The sequence below is a fragment of the Diplotaxodon limnothrissa genome, linkage group LG9, assembly GCF_057381915.1.
Source record: "Diplotaxodon limnothrissa isolate DT_005_m linkage group LG9, D_limnothrissa_male_GT1.1, whole genome shotgun sequence".
NCBI classification, from domain to species: domain Eukaryota; kingdom Metazoa; phylum Chordata; class Actinopteri; order Cichliformes; family Cichlidae; genus Diplotaxodon; species Diplotaxodon limnothrissa.
Window position 1 is genome coordinate 8,098,073 of NC_140604.1, and position 13,048 is coordinate 8,111,120.

The window sequence follows — 13,048 nt, forward strand, 5'->3', positions numbered from 1 at the left end:
CAAAAAAAATGTTTGCTTTATACTGATTTTTTTATCGCATGATGCTTTTTCATAAAACTGAATTTTGTACAGTGGTGATGATGAGTTTGCATGTGGTAATGTACTCTAATTGATTTATAAATAATAATATTTGAGCTTTTAAATGGAGCAAAGCCTACAAGGTAGTTTAAACAGAGAAATCAAGCTCTTCCTCATATTGTATATACAACACACCCTCTTGATTTTGAAATGTTATTCAGACTTAGTTTGGGGCATTTGAGCCTTTATTGTTGAATCATCTGGAAAGATAGAAGAAAAGCCCTGGAAGAGTTCAGTTGCCACTGGCCACTTGAGTTGCCTCGTGGTGTATGGATCACCTACTCAACCTGATGACCTATGCTAGCACCTGAACTTTTATCTTTATTAAAGCTACTAAACTACCCATTAGTCTTGATATGATTGTTGGGTTTTGTCTGTTTTCTTGAGGCAACTGTTGATGTGATTTGGTACTGTATTAATAAATAAATCAATAAATCCATCAGCATCATCAGTATTAGGCTATAAACAAACTACACCACAGTCACCACCACTAAGCTGCTGCTTTAATCACTGATTGTCCTCACCAACATCTCGATCCAGTCTCATTTAAACACATGGCTTATGGCCATACCACCCTGAGCAAGCCCAACCTCGTCTGATCTCGGAAGCTAACCAGGGCTGGGCTTGGTTAGTACTTGAAGGGGAGACTGCCTGGGAATACCAGGTGCTGTAAGCCTTGGGGTGGCTGTAGCTCAGGTGGCAGAGCGGATCAGCCACTAACCAGAAGGTCGGTGGTTTGATCCCAGGCTGCTCCAGTCTGCATGCCAAATATCATTGGGTAAGATACTAACCCCATGCTGCTCTCCGATGCATCCATCGGAGTGTGAATGTGTATGAATGTTAGATACTTAGCACTTAAGCTTAGAAGTGCTTGTGTGATTGGGTGAATGAATTAGCTGTATAAAGCGCTTTAAGTGCTCGGACAGAGTAGAAAAGCGAAGAACCAGTCCATTTACATGTTAGCAAAGTAACACACATAGTGTCATCGCATGGCAAATTATGTGAGATTTGCTGACATATTAGGGAGGTGGAGGTGTAAAATGATAAACAATTAAGTGTATTTAAACTCATTCTTTTAACAGTTATAGTCAACATTTTAATGGTTTAATACCTCTATATGCTCAGTGATAGAGTTTCTGGAGATTTAATCAATGAAAGACAAACATTGTGAAAGAATTATTATTCTTTAAGACAATAAATCCTCTTTTTCCAGTTTTACAAACTGGAAAAAAAAAGATTTTGCCATCTGCTCCCTGCCTGATCATGCTGGTTTTTTCAAAGTCTCAGATAAAAAAACAAAGCGGTTCGGTTGTTTGACTTTTACCCAGTACTGAACAAAATCTGTCGCAATGTGTCCCAGTTGTGCTGAGTTGTGTCAATACTGTACTGGGATTAAACAAACAAAGTGTTCCTGGAATTTATGCCAACTAAAACTATGACGGTCACTTTGGGTCGTGTCCTTCATGCACTGACATCATCCAAACACCTTTCTCTACAGGGAACCAAAGGGATGTCATCAGGCTGACAACCATATGTTAGTACAAGAGGACAAGCCCGCGGTCCCTCCAGACAACATGTCGTTTAACCTGTTTACACAATAGGCTGTCTCCAAGATGGCTAGATAGCTTGTGTATGAATGCCATTTTTTCTGCGCACAAATTATACTGTTGCATGAGGGTATAAATATAAAGTAGCAGGCCTCCTGTCGTGGGGAGGAGGAAGCAGGGGGAGGGTCCAGACCCAGAGAGATGGCCCTTGTTTACCCAAAGCAGGTGGACTACTGTGAATATGATAGCAGGTCTCCGCAGTTTCACGTCAACAAGCTGGAGCGCCAGTCTATTGATCCCATCCGTGGAGAGAGATAAGCTGTCGCCAGTCATGAAGTCACTGTAACATGCGGCGAGAGAGCGCCTGTGCATGTGGACTGTACATACACCGAGCTATTATGTCGACACTAATAAAACAGGACCTTGTTGTGAGTGTAGGAGACAGTATTTGTAGTATGAGCACTTGTATTTTCCTTATTGTTAACAAACACACACACACGTACATGCACACACACCTTTCCTATTAACTAGTACTGCATGTGTAGCACAGACTGATTTCATTTTATAACTGACATGATATGGATATTTTTTATTTCTCAACGTTACAGTTACAGTGGCTTGCAAAAGTATTCGGGCCCCTTGAACTTTTCCACATTTTGTCACATTACAGCCACAAACATGAATCAATTTTATTGGAATTCCACGTGAAAGACCAACACAAAGTGGTGCACACGTGAGAAGTGGAACAAAAATCATACATAATTATTCAGCCCCCTGAGTCAATACTTTGTAGAACTACCTTTTGCTGCAATTACAGCTGCCAGTCTTTTAGGGTATATCTCTACCAGCTTTGCACATCTACAGACTGAAATCCTTGCCCATTCTTCTTTGCAAAACAGCTCCAGCTCAGTCAGATTAGATGGACAGCATTTGTGAACAGCAGTTTTCAGATCTTGCCACAGATTCTCGATTGGATTTAGATCTGGACTTTGACTGGCCATTCTAACACATGGATATGTTTTGTTTTAAACCATTCCATTGTTGCCCTGGCTTTATGTTTAGGGTCGTTGTCCTGCTGGAAGGTGAACCTCCGCCCCAGTCTCAAGTCTTTTGCAGACTCCAAGAGGTTTTCTTCCAAGATTGCTCTGTATTTGGCTCCATCCATCTTCCCATCAACTCTGACCAGCTTCCCTGTCCCTGCTGAAGAGAAGCACCCCCAGAGCATGATGCTGCCACCACCATATCTGACAGTGGGGATGGTGTGTTCAGAGTGATGTGCAGTGTTAGTTTTCCGCCACACATAGCGTTTTGCATTTTGGCCAAAAAGTTCCATTTTGGTCTCATCTGACCAGAGCATCTTCTTCCACATGTTTGCTGTGTCCCCCACATGTTTGCTGTGTCCCCCACATGGCTTGTGGCAAACTGCAAACGGGACTTCTTATGGTTTTCTGTTAACAATGGCTTTCTTCTTGCCACTCTTCCATAAAGGTCAACTTTGTGCAGTGCACGACTGATAGTTGTCCTATGGACAGATTCCCCCACCTGAGCTGTATACTTGTATACTTTTGGACTTTTCTTGCAACGTTATATCCACCAACAACCAACTGTGCAATGCAGGGATGATTTTTTTGTATTGATCCACAGCAGAAAATAGCAAGTTGAGAAAGGTTTGCTAACCGCTACAGTACCCAGCTGGATTTGTGACCGCTGGGCCCGGAGTGGGAGTAACTGCTACAGACAAGTCAGGAGAGTTTTAAAGCTCTTCAACATGATTAAACTTTTTATTGGTTTACACTAAAAATGGGAAAACTGCACTACTTTGTGTTCACACTGTACCCATTTTGTTTCTCTCCTTAATTTGGTTTGTGTGAGGGGGAAAAAAACGCCACTCAGAAAAATCTGCATCATTTATTGAACACAGCTCGAGGATTACTCATATTACTGCAATACAAAACGTATAAACGGGGCAAAGTTCTTGAAACATTCATCAACAGTAACTCAGAAGGCTTGTTAGTTTTGGTGAAAGTGCAAACCACCTTTCAGTTTTCCCCAAATTGCCCCAACAATGTTTTCAGAGCTGTGAAAAAGGCTGTGTGTGTGAGGGGCGAAGGGGTCGCTTAGGTCTGATGGTTGACTTTTCCTTACCTTGTTCCCTTCACTCAGCGCTCTCATTAGGGCCAGTTTCCGTTGCGGTGCTTATGGGGGAACCCATATCTGATATCACTGAAACTACAGCTAAGTGTTACAGGCAGCCAAAATTTTAAAAAGAAAGAAAGAAAAGAAAGAAATAAGCTGACTCTGTTCTCCGTTGTATCATATTTTCTTCTTCATCTGTATTTTTACTGTGCAGAAGCCAGACGCTCTGTGTAATCAGCATGCTGGCGATAACGCTGTCTGCTCCCTCTCCCAGTTAAGTCACTTTCTGTCTCCCGTTTCTGAGCAGGGAAGGGGAGATGATTGACAACGCCAGCTACGGAGAGTCAAAAATCCATCTATGGATTTCAGAGTCCTGTTGCTCACCACCACCACCACCACCCCATCCCCACTTCCACTCTTTGCCCCTGCCAAATCAATTTTATGCAGGGACTTTATTGACTCAGGTAAAGGGGTTGTGATCCAGCAGTCAATGTCTGTGTCTGTACAGTGAAAGGAGGGGTGGAGACATGCAGGGAGCGGGCCGCATTAATGCACCCTTCCTACTTGGATCAAGGGACCAGTGTGCAAGTGTGTACATCTGAATGTACTTATTATATGCATACTAAAGTGTGCGTACACATGCATGTATCCTTTATGTCTGCAACTACATTTTTTGTGTAAATGTTTGTGTGTGTGTGTGTGTGTGTGTGTGTGTGTGTGTGTGTGTGTGTGTGTGTGTGTGTGTGTGTGTGTGTGTGTATACCAGGCATCTTTATAGGAGCCAAAGAGGCAGGCCTGGGCTGAGGGGCAGACATTGATTATCAGGCACTGTGTGGAGCCACTGGTCTGTCTCCACTGGTGGGAGAATGGCTGGGATTATTAGCTCAGGAGCATGTGTAGCTGGGGGCTACAGGCAGAGACGGGTCAGGGGGGTTTAAAATGGTAATAGTGGATGATAGGTGGGGGTCAGGTTGGGAGGTGGTCTTCCTGCTTCTTTAATGATTAAAGGAGGATGTGACACCCCTCCCTGGAGCCAAGAATTCACCCTAAGGTGCTTTAGTGCAACTTTCCTCAGTACACAGGCCGTTGTCGCTGTGCTGACACGCTGTTAGACGTCATCAGTGGAGCCCTGATAAAAGTCGTAATCACACCAGAGATACAGCTTCTACAGGAGTATGACACTTTAAGACTTTCTTCAACATTCAAGACAAGAAGTAGAGAAATGAGATCAGGAGAACGACGTGTGTAGCTGGGGGCTACACATGTAACAACACAACATGTGACTTTCTGTTCATGTGCCCACATTGGATGCACCTAAACACTTGGCTATCAGGTTGCTCTGACAGCTTTTCGCTAATGTCCTAATGTTGCATAAAGTGGAAACCACCTAAAAAGATGATTTTGGTATTACATATATCTACTACTACACTTGCCTTTATGTGTGAATCTTGCAACTTAAGCAAGCTTTACACCTTTTGTGTCTTTGCATGAAACTCTTTCTAAGCTGTTTTGCACCATATGTTGCAGTGACTGTTTTCCCTTTAAGAAATCATAAAACTTCTTTCATAAAATCTTTTTTTCTTCTCATTTAAGAATGAGAGAGAAAGTGAGAATTGTTTGCATGTTGCAATGTCTTTTTTAAAGCATGCATTATAATTGTGTCGTTCACAGTTATTACTTCAACACAGCTCATGTCTTTTATTTTTAAATATTGCACCTCTGCTGTTCCTAAACTATATAAATGACTGCTGTGCCAGCTGAGCCTCAGGTGAAGCTCATACTTCTTGCTCTCCCGTCTCAGCCTCTGTACTGTACAACGGTGTGATTCCCCCGGCCCACTCATGGTGCCAGCTTACCTCCAGCAGCCCTTTGATCAATAGCGGCCTGACTGCCTCGTCTCCGCTCCTCCCCAATTCGCTCCTCTTCAGATCAGCCTGCTCTCTAACCCCTGTATGACTGCAGCATCATTAAAAATACATCACATCTAAATTACACGGATCTCTTTTACTCTTTTCATCTGCTTTCACCGTCTCTCTGCCCCCACCTCCCAGTGTTCTCCTGTTCTGCTGTGTCATGATGTGGGACACAAAAAAAGATCTTTTGATGTGAATCTATGAACAGTGTTTCTCTATTTTCTGCACATATTTCCATTTTCCATATTTCCATTTTTCCTTACCAATAAGACAACTTTTCTTCATTAGCAAAGTTTAAAAGCTTTTCCTTTTTGGAACATTTTAAGATTATTTTTCACAACAACCCATATAACAGATTCACCTCAAATCCTTTAATGTAACAGCATAGAATAGATAATCTACAAGTAACTTTTACTTCTCTTATTCTAAAATATCTCTGGGTTGTGTACATGTTTTGTTGTTTTTTGTTTTACTCAAATTGCAGTGTCTTCTTCTGAGCTGGGTGGCATTCCTCTGGGAGATAATAGCGAGTGTAGCTCAGCTCATTTGGGGACTACAGGGCGAGTCCGTACAAGCCGCTCGTCTCTGTCATGGCAGACAGCCGGCAGACCAACCTCACAGCTCGATGTGCTGATACCCATCCTGCACTCCCTGCTGCACACAAACACACAGTTGCTCTACTGTCTGCCTCACTAAGTCTGTACTCACATTCTCTCTCACTCTTAGGTCTAATCCAGAGCACTGCGATGATGCTGTGCTGGTGTGAAAGTTAGCTGAGTGAATGTGCGCTGGTCATTTTGGACTAGGAGGTGGTGATTTTTAAACAAGTTAGTTTTAAGGAAACACACTAAAGAGCGCTGCATTTGCATAATAAAGAAGCTAGATTTAATTACATGGTTACTTGTGCTAATCAATATACTGTGTTTACTGTGCTTTTATAGGGGCTCGGTGGTTAGCAGTGATTGATCAAAGCAAGAGAATCATTCTCCATGTGAGACTGCATCTCTTTTCAATGCAGTTTCCATGTAAACTTGGGCTCGATGAAATCAGCATTACATTAAGTGAAAAATTAATGATGACTTAAAAATGACATTTTTAATATTAGAGTTTTACTTTCTGCTTGATGGTGATGTGGCTGTATCTTACAGCGTAGAACAGGTCATCTACTAACTGCCAAATATCACTGGGTAAGATGATAACAGCAAAGTTGCTGTGAATGTTAGATAGAAAGCATTTAAGCATATAAAAATGTGCTTTGATAGTGAATGGGGAATGAAGTGCTTTGAGTCCTCAGGTAGAGTAGAAAAGCACTATATAAGATGCACACACACAAAAACACACAAACGTTTTTAGAACTGTGAAATTTAGTTATGGAAAATGTAATTTTGATTTATCTGTGCTCAAACTTGCACTAAAATCAGGTTGTCTTGTTACCTGTAAAAAGACAAAGTTTGAAAAAGAGAAAAGTAATGTAGCATGATAGTTCGGGTTTATTTAGTTGATGCTAGCAACAATTTTGATTGATTCAGTTATACAAATACATCTTTGGAGTAATTTTTTTATGCAAACAAGCATGCTGTAACAACTTGCTAACAGGCAGTGTTAACCAGTTAGCACAGATGTCTCTTTTCCCCCCCCTTCACTTTAGTAACATGAATGAAATGTTGGACAGAATATTGGTGGAGGAGTAAACAGCAGAGTAAACAGCTCATTAAAAATGAAAACAAATTCATTGCTTATGCTAGAGGCATTGGGTAGCAAGTGTGTTGGCATTGTTTTAAGTAGCATCGCTTTACACGGCAGTAAAAGTAAAAGACAAAAACAATCAAAGTGTCTCTTGAAACAGTTTCACATTTACATTTTGACTTTTTTAGTTTGAGTGCATAAGAGTTGTCTGATCTTTAAGGATATTGATATCAAAAGTTAGCCACAGTTAATACACAGCAGGAAACAGAATCATGTGATTCTACTGTTTGAATAAGAACAGAACATGCTATTAAAATGGGAATGGTTCCTAAAGTACATTAGAAGGACCAGAGCAAGCATGAAGGGACTGTGCTCCCATCACAATACACATTTTAAAGAAAAAAAACCAAACACCATCCCTACAGCCTGAGCTCTGCCCTAATCCCACCTTTATCCCATGTGCTGCAGGTAAGCCTGACCCAGGGTTATCTCCCGGGCTAAAAAATGTGGGGATTCCTCCTTTGTTGTTCCAGGTTTAAATGGAGTGAAAGCTTGAGCTCATGGAAAACCCATACATTTTGTTAAATATATATATGTACATTATGTTAAAGATATGTGCTGATTCTTACATTTTAATAATTTCAAAGTTTTGAACACTAGAGAGGAATTCAAATACTGAAACTCTGGGTCTTGTGTTCCAGTGTTTTTAACTACAGTTTCACAACTTGAAGGCATTTGGAAAGGAATTGGTCACTCATGCTCATGACATTAAAATCATTTATATAGATCATTTACTTTTCTTTTTTTTTTACTCTTTTTGGAATATACATACTGAGCCATTTGGTTGCTTGCGAACTCTGCATGAAAAAGAAAGCAGCAATTAGCTAACTGATGATGATGAATGGAAGTGGCGATGCAGGAGAAAGAGCTTAGTACAGACAGTAAGTTCAGGTGAGTGTGGTTGAGGGGGGCTTGAGGGAGCTATGGACGTAGAGCTCAGCAGAGGGAGCCCTTTCTTCTGCGTGCCTGTCTCTGAACATCCATTCATGTCACGCTACAGAAAGTGCACAGTTAAAGGTGTGCTTCTAGAACAACAACACCTACAGGCAATCAGTCAGTGAGCTTTTTAAAGTGTATATATATTTTTTAAAACCCCAAATGCAATATTTAGTCTCCAAACTGGTTAAAAAAGAAACCGCAAAGGCCTCCCTTCACAGAGATCACAGGGGGGCACAAAAAAAGAGAAATTACAGCCTTCAAGAGTCTCAGCTTCAAAAAGCATGGTTCCCTGTTCAGAAACCACAGACACAGTGATGCTTGAGAGGAAAAACAGCTCTCCCAGACTTTACAAAGAAGAAACAGTGAGGCAGCTCTGAGCTTAATATGTAAAACATACACACTCATCATAAGTCTCTGACACTGTAAATACCAGTGGCCAGATTAATCAAAAATAATGGACTTGCTGTGTTTGCTGATCCACTAAGTGAATATTTTTCACTCAAAATCCCTCTTCATTCCAATATTGCCGTCTGGAGCACTGCCAGTGTCAAGAAACCTGATCCACACCCTCATATTTCTGCGTCCGCCATTAATGACCCGTTGTCAAGAGTTCTGACAGGAAAAGGTCTCAGAATATCACACTTAATGCCACACGCTCCTTTTCATACACATATACAGATGGTCATGTGGGCCACATGCACTGGGGAAATAGAAAAATCACACAGTATCAGAAGATTTTCCCATACACAACAACACACGCACTTACCTGTCACATGTAAAGTGCTATAGAAATTCTATTTGTCTGTCCACACAGTAGGAGGGGTTGCCTGGAGGTGATGAGGAGAGAGTTTCTGTGGAGACAGTAATAAGCGAATGAGGTTGAGTGCAAGGACCCGGGGCTGCGATGTGCTTTGTGCCTCTCTTTGTTCCCATAACAGTAGAAATTACAGGACGCAGGAACAACAGGATTGAGTACACCTGACCTAATGAGGGTCCAGGCCTCTGGGAAGAGAGAGCTGGGTGGGGCGGGAGGTTTTAGAGTATCAGGGGAATGTTGGTGGAGGAGAGCCTCAAGGAGAGGCACACAAAGAAAGAGGTGGGATTATAGGTGTCACATTGGTGTTTGTTTTAACTTTGGAGGACAGTTTCGTATAGTGTGATGTCCCCTACATCGCTGATGTCATGTCTGAAGTATTCTTCTGAAGCTCTCTATCCATCTACATCCTTTTTCTCTGCCTATTTATTTCTTCTCTCTTTCTTTCTCCTCTGACTGACCTGACGCAAAGTGACAGCAGTTCTCATTAAATACAAAACCCCGGTCACATGTGATATTGACCCCGCAAGTGTTCTGGCTCACCCTGCCCACCACTGGGCTTGACTCTCATCAGCCTCTCTGGCAGGGAGTGACCGAAGCCCCAGAGGTGTCAGGTATGAAGAGGGTTGGAGGTTGGAAGAGATTTTTATTTTTAATCAGCCAATTTGGTAGATTTAATGTGGATTTGCCTGTGATCACCAGTTTATCCTTTCTTTCTTCCTAAATATCTTCTTTAATACACTTGAAGAAGAGCAGCAGGGAAGAAGAGCATTGTTTTCCTTATCACGATACATCACTCGTTTTCCAAAGATTTTCTTAAAGGCGCTCTATAGAGTTTATGAACTTTAGAAGTGTTTTTAGGCAACATTTCATTACGGGTTTCTCATTTTGTTTTTTCAAGCTGCATAGCATCTTTAACTATACATGCAACAGGTTGAGAAAAGGATCTAAACTAATGAGAATTAAAATCCACTGAAAACTACAGGAGGCTAGGTGATTGTGTGCAGGGGTTACTTATTATTGGACAATACTCTAGGAGAAGTAGTGATTTGGGTAACAGACGCACCACTACTGCATAAAGTCCTTCGACTGAATGAGGTAAAAAAAAAAAAACTAGGTGTAAATTTCCTATCTAAATTATTATCTAATTTATTTCATCTTCATCTTCTTATCATTGTGGCTGCTATACCAGGTGTAAATATAAAGTTTGACATCCAGGCATCCATGAAAAACAGGATTTATGATCTTGAACAGAGTTAGACGTTAGTAGGAGTTGGCTTGCTAGATTCCATATACCGGAGGCCTGGGATCTTAGCTGTTCCTAGGACTGCGCTCTTCTGAACATAGATCTCGGATGGTGTTCCTGGGATCTGCTGGAGCCACTCGCCTAGCTTTGGAGTCACTGCACCAAGTCCTCCGATTGCCACTGGGACCACAGTTACCTTCACCCTCCACATCTTCTCGAGCTCTTCTCTGAGCCCTTGGTACTTCTTCCGCTTCTCCTGTTCTTTTTCCTGATGTTGCTGTCATTCAGTATCGCTACGTCTTTCAATACGGTCGTCTTCCTCAGCTTGTCCAACACTACTATGTCCGGTTGGTTAGCCACCACTATTTTGTCTGTCTGTATCTGGAAGTCCCACACGATCCTAGCTCGGTCATTCTCAACCACTCTAGGAGGCGTCTCCCATTTTGACCTCCAGGCTTCCATGCCATACCCAGCACAGATGTTCCTGTATACTATGTCAGCCACTTGGTTATGGCGTTCCATGTATGCCCTGCCTGCTAGCATCTTGCACCCTGCTGACTGAGGGATGTACAGCCCTGCTATCACTTCTGACATAAATGAAGACAGAAAACTAACCAGCAGCGAGGCTTGCAGGGTTACTGAAGTTGGGCTAGCTGGTAAATAATGGTGTAACAGTGGTGTTAACAGGAAGCTACTTTTGAGACAAGAAAAAGTAATTTGCTAATATAGCTCTCTTTTTTAAATCACAACCCCAACAATAGTTTGCAGTTAGCAGACAATATTTACATGTCAGAGTTGTAGTAAATGTAGTAAATGCCAAAGCAATGACAAGAAAGAACTTCTTTGTAGTGAAGTGAAACGCGATGTTAAAGACAATGAAAGCTGCAGTTTTTTTTTAAATCTTTGATGGGTTTTTTTTTCATGTTTCTTCTGCTTTCTTGGCCTTTCTGAATTCGCACACTCCCTCTCTATGCATAATCAAAGACCTGTGCAAACAGGCACCAACGCAGGACCATAAATCCTGCATGAGTCCAGTCTAATAAAGTTCAGTCTGCAGGCAGCCGACAAGGTTCTTCATCATAAAACACGTGTTAAGCTGAAAAGAGCACGAGTTAAACTTTGTATTTAAGTCTACACTGTCAGAAATATCAGAGCCAGTTTGTCTAGATTAGACAGTGTGATTTTTCAGATTTGTGACTTGTGTGCTAAGCTACATTGCTGTGACTGTGTCCATCCTTACGTCCATCTGCCTGTAGTGCACGAGGAGGCCCATCTGCAGTGTTATTGCTCTTGGCTGCCTCTGACAACTTAATGGGATGTTTGATTTTCACATCAGACTTCCTGCGCCGACTTACCCTTTGGTAGTTTGACTTCCACCCGCTTACCTCTTGAAATTCAAAACAAACACGCACATATTCACACATATATAAATACACAAATGCAACACTGACCTCACATCACCTGCGACACACATTGCTAATTTCATTTACTCAAACGTAAGCGCAGACGACAGATCCAAAACACACACTGCGGTTGTGCGCTCTTACTTTGAGGCCAGTTATTTCCATAGTTTCCCCATTTAGTTTGTACAAATAATTCTCGACGGGAATAGGTCTGAGGTATTTTTCACATCTCACTTCAAGGCCATCAGACAACTTGTTTGTCATCACGTGCAGGCCATGAGGATGACCTAGCCATGAGACTCAGTACTCTGCGCTCAGTGGTATCGCTTACACCCACTGATGGCTATCTAGCAGTCAGCCATGTCTGCTCTCTGTCTCTGTGACATATGATGATAAAAGATGTCTTCTAAATATCATGAAGTGATGACTCCAGGTTTATGGCCCCATGTGACCTTTTTGACTTATCCATTTGGTCAGAATGCTTAGTGCATTAGGAATGCCCCAAACAACCACTATTTATGTCTTTACTCTGGTAGAATGAACCTTTGTTTCTTCTAAAAGTTAGTAAAATAGCATAAATAGTGGCACCAGCAGTATGATAACAGCACACACTGAGAAATAAGTGCTGGTGCCTGTCGATGGCAAAATTAAAGGTTGTTAGTGAATTTTGGGAAAACGAAACAGGAGTATGTAAAAGTGTTGATTCTCAGGAGAAAGTCTGTATGTGTAGGTTTGGTTCATTTTATGAACTCATGAGTAAATGCTGATTACTAAAAGCTGCTTATTGGTCAGCTGTGATTAAGCGGATTAGGTTGCATTTTAGCACTAATCTATTTTTCTGTAACATGTTATAGTAATCTCATTTCAGTAAGGAGTAGCATTTACCACTTGAGTCTGAGTAATGATAGTTATCAGTCCCAGGTATGTGTCTGAGATTTGCTGGTCAGCTTGCTTGGTATCTGATGTTATAGTCATTCTAAGGAAAACAGTGGAAAATATGGTACGAAAAAAACGATTGTGCAGTCGCTTCACGAGAGGCTGTGAGAGCGCACAATATCAGGGGAACTCTCCTTAAGAGTTGCAGGAGGTTGCTGTCTTACTTTTAATCTTTACTTTGTTGCAGATCTGCTTTTCTGATTGTCTAGAAGCTGTCATCTGGTTTCTAGTGCAGAACACATTCTAGTGTGGAACATGTCCACTTTGCAAAAACGTCAGCTACTACCACC

At 41.7% G+C, this 13,048-nt stretch overlaps 1 pseudogene; it reads left to right on the forward strand.

The window, feature by feature from the left end:
- The first annotated feature begins 635 nt into the window (after nucleotides 1-635).
- Nucleotides 636-754, forward strand: LOC146625070 (5S ribosomal RNA; annotated as a pseudogene).
- Nucleotides 755-13,048: the final 12,294 nt, after the last annotated feature.